This window comes from Symphalangus syndactylus, chromosome 9 (assembly GCF_028878055.3).
Source record: "Symphalangus syndactylus isolate Jambi chromosome 9, NHGRI_mSymSyn1-v2.1_pri, whole genome shotgun sequence".
Taxonomy (NCBI): Eukaryota; Metazoa; Chordata; class Mammalia; order Primates; family Hylobatidae; genus Symphalangus; species Symphalangus syndactylus.
In genome coordinates, this window is record NC_072431.2 from 85,952,875 (window position 1) to 85,964,345 (window position 11,471).

General features: G+C 46.7%; 1 protein-coding gene across 8 annotated transcripts in view; it reads right to left on the minus strand.

Annotated features, from left to right (window-relative positions):
- The window catches only part of OGDH (oxoglutarate dehydrogenase), a 104,416-nt gene extending 97,378 nt beyond the window's left edge, over positions 1-7,038 (minus strand). For 4 of the 8 annotated variants that reach the window (XM_063608938.1, XM_063608936.1, XM_063608939.1 and 1 more), the window contains exon 1: positions 6,893-6,972. The gene's annotated coding sequence lies outside the window, so the exon portion shown is untranslated. Of the gene's footprint in view, positions 1-6,892 lie in introns of all 8 variants that reach the window. The other 4 variants (XM_063608937.1, XM_055293243.2, XM_055293247.2 and 1 more) reach the window with 3 other exon arrangements.
- Positions 7,039-11,471: the final 4,433 nt, after the last annotated feature.

Sequence of the window (11,471 nt, forward strand, 5' to 3'; positions counted from 1 at the left end):
GCGCCACTACACTCCAGCCTGGGCAACAGAGTGACACTCCATCTCAAAAAAAAGAAAAGAAAAGAAAAAAACCAGCCAGGCGTGGTGGTACGTGCCTGCAGTCCCAGTTACTCAGGAGGCTGAGGTGGCAAGATTGCTTGAGCCTGGAAGGTAGAGGCTGCAGTGAGCTGTGATAATGCCACTCTACTCCAGCCTGGGTGACAGAGTGAGACCCTGTCTCAAAAATAATAAATAAATATAATAAAGAAAGGTGGCCAGGTGTGGTGGCTCACGCCTGTAATCCTAGCACTTCGGGAGGCCGAGGCGAGTGGATCACGAGATCAGGAGTTCGAGACCAGCCTGCCCAACATGGTGAAACCCCATCTCTACTAAAAATAAAAAAAATTAGCAGGGTGTAGTGGTGCGTGCCTGTAGTCCCACCTACTCGGGGGGCTAAGGCAGGAGAATCGCTTGAACTCAGGACGCAGAGGTTAGTGAGCCGAGATCATGCCCATTGCACTCCAGCCTGGGCAACAGAGTAAGACTGTCTCAAGAAAAAAAAAAGAAAGGCAAAAGAACTAGATTAGCTAAAACAATTTTGAAAAAGAAGTGAGAGAAATCAATCTATCCGATTTTGAGACTTCTTACGAGCTACAATAATAAAAACTCTCGGTATTGGTGATGGGATAGACACAAAGATCAAAGGAACGCAACAGAGAATCAGAAAGAGAGTCACGCAAGTACAGCCAAGCGATTTTTGACGAAAGTGCAAAAGCAATTCAATGGAAGAAAAACAGTCTTCTCAAACAAATGGTGCTGGTTAGATATTCATAAGCAAAAAAACCCCACAAAACCCAAAAAACACTCAAACTTTATACTACATACAGAAATTAACTCCAAGTGGATATACCTAATGTAAATGATGAGTTAATGGGTGCAGCACACCAACATGGCACATGTACACATATGTAACAAACCTGCATGTTGTGCACATATACCCTAGAACTTAAAGCATAATAATAAAAAAAAACCATTAAAACTTTTAGAGTATCTATTTGATCTTGAGTCTTTAGGATTCAAAAAAAGCTGGCCACAAGACTAAATTTATATCAATTACATTAAAATTAAAAACTGTTCATCAAAAAGTACCATAAAGTGAAAACATAAAAAAAAAAAGAAAAAATAAATTAAGTCCAAATAGATACATTTAAATGTATCTGAGGCAGGAGAATCGCTGGAACCCAGGACGCAGAGGTTGCAGTGAGCCGAGATCATGCCCATTGCACTCCAGCCTGGGCAACAGAGTAAGACTCCATCTTACTGTGTTTTAAATGTATTTAAAATACATTTAAATAGATTTAAATGTAAAATTTAAAAATTTTATAAAGTGGCTGGGTGCAGTGGCTCACCCCTGTAATCCTGGCACTTCGGGAAGCCAAGGCGGGAGGATTGCTTGACCCCAGGAGTTTGAGACCAGTCTGGGCAACATGGCAAAACCCGTCTCTACAAAAAATACAAAAATTAGCCAGGCATGGTGCAGACACTGGCAGTCTTAGTTACTCAGGAGGCTGAGGTGTGAGGATCACCTGAGCCCAGGAGGTTGAGGCTGTGGTGAGCTGTGATCATGCCACTGCACTGCAGCCTGGGGTGACAGAGTAAGACCATGTCTCCAAAAAAAAAAAAAAATTTTAGAAAAATACACATGATATGTTCTCACTCATAGGTGGGAATTGAACAATGAGAACTCATGGACACAGGAAGGGGAACATCACGCTCCGGGGACTGTTGTGGGGTGGGGGGAGGGGGGAGGGACAGCATTAAGAGATACATCAAATGCTAAATGACGAGTTAATGGGTGCAGGAAATCAACATGGCACATGGATACATATGTAACAAACCTGCACATTGTGCACATGTACCCTAAAACCCTAAAGTATAATAAAAAAAAAAAGAAAAAAAAAAAAGAAAAATACACATGATAAAATCTTCAGCAATTTGGGCTAGGCAAAGAGTTCTTCGACTCGACAACAAAAGCAATCTAATAAAAGACAAAATTGGTAAACCAGACCTCATCAAAATTATAAACTTTTGCTTTGCAAAAGACCCTGTTAAGAAGATGAAAAGGGGCTGAGCACGGTGGCTCACGACTGTAATCCCAGCACTTTGGGAGGCCGAGGGGGTGTTGATCACGAGGTCAGGAGATCCAGACTATCCTGGCTAACACAGTAAAAGCCCGTTTCTACTAAAAATACAAAAGAATTAGCTGGGTGTGGTGGCACGCAGCTGTAGTTCCAGCTACTTGGGAAGCTGAGAAAGGAGAATTGCTTGAACCCGGGAGGCGGAGGTTGCAGTGAGCCAAGATTGCACCACTGCACTCCAGCCTGGGCAACAGAGCAAGACTCCATCTCAAACAAACAAAAAGATGAAAAGAGCTGGGAGCAGTGGCTCACGCCTGTAATCCCAGCACTTTGGGGGGCCGAGGTGGGCGGATAGCGAGGTCAGGAGTTCGAGACCTGCCTGATCAACATGGTGAAACCCCGTCTCTACTAAAAATAAAAAATTAGCCAGGTATGGTGGCAAGCGCCTGTAATCCTAGCTACTCAGGAGGCTGAGGCAGTAGAATCGCTTGAACCTGGGAGGCAGAGGTTGTAGAGATTACGCCACTGCACTCCAACCTGGGGGACAGAACAAGACTCCATCTCAAAAACCAAAAAAAAAAAAAAAAACAAAAAAACAAGATGAAAAGACACGCTGCTGACTAGGAAAAAATATCTGCAAACTACATATCCAACAAAGCAGTGGTATCTAGAATACATTAGGAATTCTCAAAACGCAACAAAAACCGAACAATCTATTTACGAAATGAACAAAAGATATGCACAGACATTTCACCCAAGAGTATACAGGGACCAGGCATGGTGGTTCATGCCTGAAATCCTAGCACTTTGGAAGGCCAAGACAGGAGGATCACTTGATCCCAGGAGTTCAAGACCAGCCTGGGCAACATAGCAAGATCCCATCTCTTCCAAAAAAAGAGAGAATAGACAGATGGCAAATCAGCACATGAAAAGATGTTCAACATCATTAGCCATCAGAAAAATGCAAATTACAACCACAAAGAGACATTAATACACATTTATTGGAATGGCTATAATAAAAAAATAACATCACCAAATGCTGGCAAGTATGTAGAGAAAAAAGACCATACAGTGCCGGTGGGAATGTAAAATAGCACAATCACTCTGGAAAACAGTTTGGCTATTTGTTTAATAACTAAGCATGCACTACGACTTAGTGATTGTATTCCTGGGCATTTATCTTGGAGAAATGTCAATTTATGTTCAAATAAAAACCTGTACGTGAAGGTTTGTAGCAGCTTTATTTGTAATAGCCAAATAATGGAAACAGTAAAGATGTCTTTTAATGGATGAATTAACCAACTGTGGTACATCCATAGCCCAATAGCCCGGCTTCAATAAAAAGGAATGAAGTACCTTTTTTTTTTTTTTTTTTTTTTTTTTTGGAGACAGGGTCTCACTCTGCCACTCATGCTGGAGCGTAGTGGCGCGATCTCGGCTCACTGCAGCCACCACAGCCCAGGCTCAAGCGATCCTCCCACCTCAGCTTCCTGAGTAGCTGGGATTACAGGAACGCACCACTGCATCTGGCTAATTTTTTTTTTTGTAGAGACGAGGTCTCACTATGTTCCTCAGACTGGCCTCGAACTCCTGGGGCTCAAGCGATCTGCCTGCCTCAGCCTCCCAAAGTTGCTAGGATTACAGGTGTGAGCCACTGCACCTGGCCAAGGAATGAACTACCGATACACGCAACAACCTGGATGATTCCCCAGGGAATTAAGCTGAGTGGAAAAAACCAATCCCAAAAGGCTCCATGAATCCCTTTATTTGGCATTCTTGACATGCCAAAATTAGGGAAATGAAGAACAAATTAGTGGTTGCCAGGAGTTGAAGGACTGGGAATGGGAGGAATGTGGGTGTGGCTATAAAAAAGCAACGGAAGGGATCCTTGTGATGATGAGAATATTCTTTTTTTTTTTTTTTGAGACGGAGTCTCCCTCTGTCGTCCAGGCTGGAGTGCAGTGGCGCAATCTTGGCTCACTGCAAGCTCCGCCTCCTGAGTAGCTGGGACTACAGGCGCCCGCCACCACGCCCGGCTAATTTTTTGTATTTTTAGTAGAGACGGGGTTTCACTGTGTTAGCCAGGATGGTCTCGATCTCCTGACCTCGTGATCCGCCCGCCTCTGCCTCCCAAAGTGCTGGGATTACAGGCGTGAGCCACCGCACCCGGCCAATGATGGGAATATTCTGTATCTTGAATTTTATTAATGTCAATATCTGGTTGTGATATTTACTATAGTTTTGCACAATGTTAGAGAAGTGGGAAAGGAACACAGGATCTCTCTGTACTATTATGACTGCATAGAATAAATTTTTATGTACAATTGCTTAAAATTTTACTGTTCTCAAAACGAATTTCTCAATAATTTGTACAATGATCTCAAAAATTACCTGAAAATCTAAAAAGTTGATGATACTGTAGTTTTTTCTTTCCTTTTTTTTTTTTGAGATGGAGTCTTGCTCTGTCGCTCAGGCTGTAGTGCCGTGGCACCATCTCGGCTCGCTGCAACCTCTGCCTCCTGGGTTCAAGCGATTCTCCTGCCTCAGCCTGTAGCTGAGACTACAGGCCCACGCCACCATGCCCTGTTAACTTTTTAATTTTTAGTAGAGATGGGGTTGGCCGGGCGTGGTGGCTCACGCTTGCAATCGGATCACGAGGTCAGGAGATCAAGACCACGGTGAAACCCCGTCTCTACTAAAAATACAAAAAAATTAGCCGGGCGTCGTGGCGGGCGCCTGTAGTCCCAGCTACTCGGAGAGGCTGAGGCAGAATGGCGTGAACCCGGGAGGCGGAGCTTGCAGTGAGCCGAGATCGCGCCACCGCACTCCAGCCTGGGCGACAGAGCGAGACTCTGTCTCAAAAAAAAAAAAAAAAAAAAAAGTAGAGACGGGGTTTCACCATGTTGGCCAGGCTGGTCTCAAACTCCCAACCTCAGGGGATCCACCCACCTCGGCCTCCCAAAGTGGTAGGATTACAGGTGTGAGCCACCGCACTCAGTCTTTTTTTTTTTTGAGACAGGATCTCACTGTGTCACCCAGGCTGGAGTGCAGTGGGGCAATAATGGCTCACTGCAGCTTGGACCTCCCCTGGCTCATGCCATCCTCCCACCTCACCCTCCCGAGTAGTTGCGACTACAGGTGTATGTGGTGTATGCCACCATACCCGGATAATTTTATTTTTTTGTAGACGCCGGGTATCACTTTGGTTGCTCAGGCTGGTCTCCTTGAACTCCTGAGCTCAAGGGATCTTCCTTCCACACTCCCAAAGTGCGGGGATTACAAACGTGAGCCACTATGACTAGCTGAAATTGTGCATGTCAAATGGGTGAATTGTATGGTATGTGAATTTTATCTCAATAAAGATGTTATTTAAAGGGAAAAAGTAACTGAAATGTGAAAAGTGCGCTTAAAAAAAATAATGAGGGGCCGGGCGCAGTGGCTCACGCCTGTAATCCCAGCACTTTGGGAGGCCAAGGCGGGCAGATCACTTGAGGTCAGGAGTTCAAGAACAGCCTGGACAAGGTGGTGAAAACCCGTCTCTACTAAAAATACAAAAATTAGCCGGGTGTGGTGGCGCGTGCCTGTAATACCAGCTACTTGGGAGGCTGAGGCAGGAGAATCACTTGAACCCAGGAAGGCAGAGGTTGCAGTGAGCTGAGATCGCGCCACAGCACTCCAGCCTGGGCGACAGAGTGAGACTCCATCTCAAAAAAGACAACAACAACAAAAAATGAGCATACAGTGATCTTTATTCAACTTTCCAAGATCCAGTCCTCAGCTCATTTACAAAACTACAATAGTGTTACATACTCTCCTAGGGTCTACCCGGCAAAGTAGTTTAACTGTTGCAACTAGTGCTGTCTTACAAAAAAAGGCTTTACCCCATGCCACCCATCCTAAACCCAGCTGTTCAGAGCAGTGTACCTGGAAATCAGCCTCAAAGTACGGACTGCAAGACAAGGCACAAGGAAACCCTAACACGAAGTCCTATGTTCTGGGCAAAGGGATGGGGATGGCAGGTGAGACGCACTCGGGTCAGGGCGAGGGCGCGGCAAGTTTTCTATTAAATCTCAATAGGTTACAACTCATATCCAATGTCTGATACATTTTCGAGGGAAAATGGTGCTTGAAAGATGTTTCTACGGGAAATAAGCTTCATCTCGGTCAATCTGTCCGACCCAACTTCGGCCAGCAGGTGTGGGGGCGGCGCCAAGGTCTGAGCCGTAATCCAAACAGGCAGTCCCACCCAGGGCCACCCCAAGGCTAGATGCTCCGACGCGACTCGAGCAGGCCACACTGTCTTTCGGACAAAGCGACGCGGTCCTCACAGGCGGGAAGGAGAGTGCGTCCCGGTCGGGAAGGACGCCGCCGGAGAGTGGCCTAGCCACGTGACGCCCGCGGCGACCTTGGGGGTCACCCTTGCGGACGCACCGCCCTCTCCCTCACATCCGCCGCCGCGCCCGCCTCCCGCTCGCCCACTGCCAATGGCGCGTCGCTCCGCGCCCCGCGCGACCTCGGAGCGCGCCCGTACCCGCCAATCTCCGCCCGCCGGGCGGGCCCCGCGGCGCCATTGGCTGCCACAGCCATCCATCAGGTCTCGTCCCTCCTACCACCCTCCGTGAGCCCCACTCCATCCAGCTCCACTCCCCTGTCACCGCGGCGCCCGCAGCACCAAGGGCGCGGCGGCCTCCCCCTTTACCGCGGTCTCCAACCCCGGGCCGCCAAGCGCCGCAACACCCGGCACTGGGACGGGCGCGGCGACAGCGCACGGTTACCTGTCTCCGGCTCAGCTCCACCCGAATGAGGCGCCGACACCCCACTCCGGGGCTCCAAACTCTCGGCCCCGCCCCGGCGTATAGCGTCAACACGTAGCCCTCCCCTGGAGAAGAATGCCCGCCCCTCTTACAGAGGACCGATTCGTGACGTCACAGAACCGCGCCGGGCGTCACAGCGCCGACTGCGCAGTTGCAGAAGCCAGGGCCCGCTGGAGCCCAGCTGTTTGCTCCGCTAGAGAGGTGAGATTGAGTCTATGGACTTCCAGCGGCTTCTACGATCATAAGTAATTTCTAAAAGTAAGCTATCTCTAGCGCCTGGTAGGAACCTATCAAGAGATAGTTGGGTTGATGTGAAACTTAGCGCACAAAAATAAACAATTTGAATAACAGAATCTCCGTCTTTGAGATTGTCCTGGGTCAGGCTTTGTGACAAGCGCTTCACCGGCGCTATTGTGTAACAACCTGTGAGATGGATGTTCCTATCCCTGGTCTACAAATGACAATTGGCAGTGCTGGGATCTTGCCCGGGTTGTCTTGACTTTAGAGCCACCTATCAAAGATAAAACGCGGCTAATTAACCTGTCACAACCTGTTGATTGTAAGATGTTCCCTATTTTAAAGTATTAAAATTTGGGGAAAGGCCGGGCGCGGTGGCTCACGCATGTAATCCCAGCACTTTGGGAGGCCGAAGCGAGCGGATCACTTGAGGTCAGGAGTTCAAGACCAGCCTGATCAACATGGGGAAACCCCGTCTTTACTAAAAATACAGAAATTAGCTGGGCGTGGTGGCGCAGTAGCTGGTAATCCCAGCTACTCGGGAGGCTGAGGCAGGAGAGTCGCTAGAACCCGGGAGGCGGAGGTTGCGGTGAGCCGAGATCGTGCCATTGCACTCCAGCCTGGGCAACAAGAGCGAAAATCCGTCTCAAAAAACAAACAAAAAAAGGGGGGCGTATAAGTGCTTATTATAGAACAAAGTTAGGCTAATGTATGTGACAAGGATCTAGAGACTGGAAGAAGGTGAGGAGACCAAGGAACAAACTTCTGTATTCTTTTTTCCTTTTTTTTTTTTTAAATAAATTACGGTAAAAATGTATGTACTAAAAATTTGCAGCTGGGTGCAGTGGCTCACACTTGTAATTCCAGCACTTTGGGAGGTGGAGGCAGGAGGATCGCTTGAGCTCAGGAGTTCTAGATCAGCCTGGGGAACAGAGCAAGATCTCATCTCTACTAAAAATAAGGAAAATAAGCCAGGTGTAGTGGCACTCACCTGTAGTCTCAGCTAATTGGGAGGCTGAGGCAGGAGGATCTCTTGAGCCTGAGAGATTGAGGCTGCAGTGAGCTATGATTGTGCCACTGCACTCCAGCCTGAGCCAGAGAGCAAGATACTGTCTTTTTTTTTTTTTAATGCCATTTTAACCATTTTTAGGTGTATAACTCAGTGGCATTAATTACATTCACAATATTATGCAACCATCACCACTCTATTTCCAAAACTTTTTCATCACCTGAAACAGCAACTCTGTAATCATTAAGCAATAACCTCCTATTTCCCCCTCTCCTCCTGTCCTTCTCTCCTTTGGTAATCTCTATTATACGGTCTCTATACATTTGATTAGTCAATTACCTTATGTGGGTGGAATCATACTGTATATGTCCTTTTATGTCCACCTTATTTCATTGAGCATGAGGTTGTCAAGGTTTATCCGTGTTGTAGCATGGGTCAGAACTTCATTTCTTTTTTTTTTTTTTGAGACAGGATCTCCCTCGGTTTCAGGCTGGAGGGCAGTGGTGCCATCTCAGCTCACTGCAATCTCTGCCACCCGGGTTCAAGTGGTTCTGATGCCTCAGCCTCCCAAGTAGCTGGGACTACAGGCATGCTCCACCATGCCTGGCTAATATTTTTTTCTTTTTCTTTCTTTCTTTCTTTTTTTTTTTTGAGATGATGTTTCGTTCCTGTTACCCAGGCTGGAGTGCAGTGGCGCCATCTCGGCTCATTACAACCTCTGCCTCATAGGTTCAAGCAATTCTCCTGCCTCAGCCTCCCAAGTAACTGGGATTATAAGTGCCCACCACCACGCCCAGCTTATTTTTTGTATTTTTAGTAGCGATGGGGTTTCACCATGTTGGCCAGGCTGGTCTTGAACTCCTGACCTCAAGTGATCCACCCACCTTGACCCCCCAAAGTGCTGGGATTACAGGTGTGAGCCACCACCCTTGGCTAGAACCTCATTTCTTTTTATGGCTGAATAATATTCCATTGTATGTATATACCACATTTTGTTTATTCATTCATCTATTGATGGATACTTGGTTATTTCTGCTTTTTTGCTATTTTGAATAATGTTGCAATGAACATTGGCTTGTAAGTGTTTGAGTCCATTGTGTTACCAAGCAGTGGGCTCACTGCTAGACGCACATAGAAGCCAAGACTATGTCATCAGCTTTTGAGAAAAGGCTTTATTGTAAGGTCGACCAGCAGGGAAACCAGAGGCAATACTCAAATTTGTCTCCCCGAGATGGAATCTGGGGGCAGGTTTTATAGGCAGAAAGCAACTATGAGGGAGATGGGAAAATACAACAAGGTGTGATCTGTTTGGGTCATGCAAAGGGGCAATGCTGGATCTTTGGCTTTTAAGTTCATATTGCAGCAAAACAGGGCACCCCATGCTTCCTAATTTGGTTCCATTCCTCCATTTGAGTGCTTAAGTCCTGCCTGTGGTTGACTTTTATGTTCCCACAGACACCAGGGTCAGCTATCAGGCACACTTGGTTCATCTGGGCATGCTCAGGTTACATGACTTGAAGCCTGGGGATCTATTGTAACTGAAAAACAACTCATCATTTTGTTACTGATGAAAGTTGAACCAGGCTGGGCACGATGGCTCACACCTGTAATCCCAGCACTGTGGGAGACTGAGGTGGGTGGATCACCCGAGGTCAGGAGTTCAAGACCAGCCTGGCCAACAGGGTGAAACCCCCCATCTCTACAAAAAATACAAAAAAATTAGCCAGGCTGGTGGTGGGTGCCTGTAATCCCAGCTACTTGGGAGGCTGAGGCAGGAGAATCATTTGAACTCGGGAGCGGGAGGTTGCAGTGAGCCAAAACCGCACCTTTGCACTCCAACCTGGGCAAGAAGAACGAAACTCCGTCTCAAAAAAAAACTGAACCAGATTCAACTGGTCCTGTGGTTACACCTGTTTATAATTGTTTTGCCTGTATACCCGGGAGTGTAATTGCTGAGTTACATGGGAATTCTGTCTAGCTTTTTCAGGAAGTGATAAATTCCCACAGTGACCGCACCTTTTTTGTTTGTTTGTTTTTGAGACAAGGTGTCAGGTTGGAGTGCAGTAGTACGATCACAGCTTACTGCAGCCTCAATCTCCCGGGCCCAAGCGATCCTCTCAGCTGACGCTCCTGAGTAGCTGGGACAATGGGCATGCACCACCAGGCTAGGCTAATTTTTTCTATTTTTTGTAGAGACAGGATCTTGCTGTGTTGGCCAGGCTGGTCTCAAAGTCCTGGCCTCAAATTATCCTGCTGCCTCAGCCTCCCATAGTGTTGAGATTACAGGTCTGTCTCTCTTTTTTTTTTTTTTACTGTCTCTATTTTTTAAAAAAATTATTATCGGTCAGTCATGGTGCCTCACTCCTGTAATCCCAGCACTTTCAGAGGCCAAAGTAGGAGGATTATCAGCCTGAGCAACATAGTGAGACTTTGTCTCTCCAAAAAAAAAAAAAAAAAACCATTAGGAGTGGTGACACATGCCTGTAGTCCTATTTGGAATGCTGGGACAGTAGGATTGCTTGAGCCCAGGAGCTTGAGGTTGCAGTGAGCTATGATCATGCCACAGAACTCTAGCCTGGGCACAGAGCAAGACCCTGTTCCCCCACCTCCCCACTCCCCCCACCAAAAAAATCTGGTGAGGTGTAGTGGCTCATGCCTGTAATCCCACCACTTTGGGAGGCTGAGTCAGGAGGATTGCTTGAGGCTAGGAGTTCAAGACCAGCTGGGCAACATAGCAAGACCCCCTCTCTAAAATAAATGTATTACAGCCAACTATAATAAATAGGTATGAGGTGGCATCTCATTGTGGTTTAGAAAGTATTATTTTTTAGAGGTAGAGTCTCACTCTGCCACCTAGTCTGGAGTGCATGAGCACAATCAGAGATCACTGCAGCCTTGAACTCCTGGGCTGGGACTGCAAGTGTGGGCCACCATCCACGGCTCATTGTGGTTTTGATTTGCATTTCCCTAATGGCTAATGATGTTGAGCATATTTTCATGTGGTGCTTGCCCATTTGTATATTTTCTTCGGAGAGCTGTCCATTTGAGTGATTTGCCCATTTTTAAATTGGGTTTTCTTGTTGTTGAGTTATAGGAGTTCTTTATATATTCTGGATATTAAATCTAATCAGATATATGATTTGCAGATATTTTCTCCCATTTTGTAGGTTTTCATTTCTTTTTTTTTGTTTGTTTGCTTGTTTTGGGACAGAGTCTTACTCTGTTACCTAGGCTGGAGTGCAGTGGTGTGTGATCATGGCTTATCGCAGGCTTGATCTCCTAGGCTCAAGTGAT